The sequence below is a fragment of the Pseudophryne corroboree genome, chromosome 1 (genome assembly GCF_028390025.1).
Source record: "Pseudophryne corroboree isolate aPseCor3 chromosome 1, aPseCor3.hap2, whole genome shotgun sequence".
Lineage (NCBI taxonomy): Eukaryota > Metazoa > Chordata > Amphibia > Anura > Myobatrachidae > Pseudophryne > Pseudophryne corroboree.
Window position 1 is genome coordinate 680,895,738 of NC_086444.1, and position 3,652 is coordinate 680,899,389.

General features: G+C 41.8%; 1 pseudogene; it reads left to right on the forward strand.

Annotated features, from left to right (window-relative positions):
• Positions 1 to 3,239: 3,239 nt before the first annotated feature.
• LOC134941526 (5S ribosomal RNA) lies at positions 3,240 to 3,356 on the forward strand (annotated as a pseudogene).
• The last annotated feature ends 296 nt before the right edge of the window (positions 3,357 to 3,652 follow it).

A 3,652-nucleotide genomic window follows, 5' to 3' on the forward strand; every position in this document is an offset into this window, starting at 1 on the left:
TTCTCTTTATGTATACCTTCAAAGCCCTCATAACATCCAAAGACTTTGAAGTAGTGGAAGTGTCGGTGATTACCGGAACCACAGTAGGTTGGTTGATGTGAAATGCAGACACCACTTTCGGAACGAATTGCTGACGAGTCCTGAGTACAGCTCTGTCCTCATGGAAAATTAAATAGGGGCTCTTGTGAGACAAAGCCCCCAGCTCCAACACATGTCTTGCTGAAGCCAAGGCCAACAGTGTGACGGTCTTCCATGTAAGATATTTAACGTCCACCTCCTGTAATGGTTCAAACCTGTCCGATTGGAGGAACTTAAGCTTGAAATTGAGATCCCAAGGTGCTGTGGGAGGCACAAAGGGAGGTTGTATGCGCAGAACACCTTTCAAAAATGTCTGGACCTCAGGGAGAGAAGCCAATTGTTTATGAAAGAAAATAGACAAGGCCGAAATCCGGACTTTTATGGAGCCCAGACTTAGGCCCACATCCACACCTGCCTGCAGAAAAAGCAGGAAATGTCCCAGGTGAAATTACACCACAGAATAAGTTCTGCCCTCACACCAAGAGATGTATTTCTTCCAAATACGGTAGTAATGCTTAGACGTTACCCCCTTCCTGGCTTGGATCATAGGGGGTCATTCCGACCCAATCGCACGCTGCGCTATGCAAAAAAACACTTCCCCATAGGCGGCGTCTAGTTGATCGCATGGGCTGCAAAAAGTTGCAGCGTGTGATCAACTCGGAATGACCCCCACAGTCGGGATAACTTTATTAGGGATCCCTCTTCTGGCTAGAATCAGCCGTTCAACTTCCATGTCATCAAATCTAGCCGCGGTAAGTCCTGATAGATGAACGGGCCCTGTTGCAGAAAATCCTCACAAAGAGGTAGAGGCCACGGATCCTCGAGGAGCATCTCCAGAAGGTCCGTGTACCAGGCCCTTCTTGGCCAGTCTGGAGCAATCAGTATTGCTTGAACCTTTTCCCTTTTTATTCCTTTGAGAATGCTTGTCTTGACACCTCTGACATTGCTGCTCTGCTTTTCGTTCCACCCTGTCGGTTTATGTACGTCATTGCAGTCACATTGTCCGACTGGACTTGAATGGCCCGATCCTGAAGAAGATAAGAGGCCAAATATAACAGGATGTACTAGAGAGAAGACACATGACTCCTTGGTCCATCAGCAGTTGATCAGTGTAGGAACAGGAGTAGCTGACCACCGCTCCATTGGAGCGGCACACACAGACGGGGCTAACGCGGCTGCACATCAATCAGTGTGGACTCCCCGGGTTTAAGGACAAATTCACGGCTCTCTCTCCTTCTTTCTCCTCATTGCCCTATTTGTTTTTGATTGCTCAAACACTGCTGAGATTTTTGTGATAAATAGGCTGCACACAAGCCTACAACAAAGGTGCAACGGCTTTGTTTCTATCTGCTACACTTCTGCTGTCAGCAATCACTTCTGTAAAACATAAGACAACGGGGGTAATTCCAAGTTGATCGCAGCAGGAAATTTTTTAGCAGTTGGGCAAAACCATGTGCACTGCAGGGGGGGCAGATATAACATTTGCAGAGAGAGTTAGATTTGGGTGGGTTATTTCTGTGCAGGGTAAATACTGGCTGCTTTATTTTTACACTGCAAATTAGATTGCAGATTGAACACACCACACCCAAATCTAACTCTCTCTGCACATGTTATATCTGCCTCCCCTGCAGTGCACATGGTTTTGCCCAATTGCTAACAGAATTCCTGCTGCGATCAACTTGGAATTACCCCCAACAGTGTATCACATATCAACAAGGATGTAACGTTTTCATTTATACCTGCTACTCTGTTGCTGCCATTAGTTACCTCTGTGGAGCCTATGATATCAGTGTACTATACATCATAAGCTGTACATTCTGTTATTTTGCTGTTGCCATCCATTCACTTGTTGTCAGCTAAACATTGCTAGAAACTCCATAACTATTCCCAGGATCTCCTAGTGGAAAATATATATATACTAAATCTACTTTCCCCAGCTAACATGCAAATTATGCGATTATTATAAGGATGCACAGGGGTAAGATACACCCAAATACATAGGGTGTCATTAGTGCGGACAATAGTATACTTTCTCTCTCTCTGGAGTGTACCGCATAAGGGACAGGAATGCAAGTTTAACCTTTTGCACTACCTGATAATAGGCACCAGAGGGTGCCTGCTTCGGTCTCCTTGCTTGATACCTCCTTTTTCTTCCTTCTGGCTAAGTTGGGGGAACCTACCCTCTCTCATTCCTCGTCCTATACCAGCCAGGCATGACGAAAGAACAGCAGAAGGGAGGTTATACCTGTATCATAGCCGCTCATTTTCTACTGCATTCCTTCAGCTAAGAACAAATATTGGCAATTAATGGAATTGGTAAATTAGAAATTCAGCATTTGAACTGCATCCTAAGCTATTTTCAGTTATATCTATTGCGAACAACACTGATACCTGCCGGGATCGGAGGCACATGTGCCTCAAACCTCTATAATGTGTGATTCAATTTAACAATCTGCATACAAGCATCATTACTACATGATTATTTGACATTGAGCTTATTGTCCTTTTAGGAGAAATTCATTTATAAGGCATTGGTGCCTCATACTTCAGTGCCTCATACTTTTTGTGACTTAGTTCCAATTTTCTGTTTCTATATAAGCACAATTATTATATGATCATTTGATATTGTGTTTATCAAGCATTATCACTGGGCATTGAGCTTATTGTTCTTTTTAGGAGAAATTCTCTCATAAGGCATCTGTGCCTCATACCTCTGTGCCTCATAGCTCTGTGATTCAATTCAAATTACTTGTTCCTATATAAGCACAATTACTATATGATTACTTGATATTGTGTCTATTGTGGCATTGAGTTTATTGTTCTTCTTAGGAGGAATTCTCTCATTAGGCAACTGTGCCTCATAATTATGTGCCTCATACCTCTGTGACTCAATTCAAATTAATTGTTTCTATATAAGCACAATTACTATATGATTACTTGACATTGTGTCTATTGTTTTTTAGGAGAAAAATTATATTATAGGCATCTGTGCCTCATACCTCCTCACATGTGACTCAATTCATACTCACCAATTTGTGACCTATGATTAAAACTAATTGCCCTGAAATCTTGCATATGGGCTATAAAATTGATAAGATGATGGTCACTTCATATATTTTTTAAGAAACAAAATCATGCCTTGTATAATTGCTTATTAAAGTCCCTACAATCATACCATACTTTATAAGCCCAATCCCGTCTGATCTTGGAAGCAAAACAGTGAGGGCCTGGTCAGTACTTGGTGGGCGACCACCCAGGAATACCAGGTATTGTAGGGCGAGCAATTTAACATATCACGCACTACAGGGGAAGCACTGCACAGACGGACCCCATAATATATATCATTTTCTGACTAGTCAAGTCAGTCTATATCATATTTATTATTGTTACATATTTTCACACATGATCACTATATTTCTTTTAAACATATATGTGCTATGGAAACACAAATTTTAAGGCATATCGAATAAAAATTATTAATTTTAAGGTAATCTTACATTGTTAATCTCATACTGCTTCAGATAAGAGTGCTCCCTATCAGGGTTGTCTTGTCTTCTCTCTAGTACATCCTGTT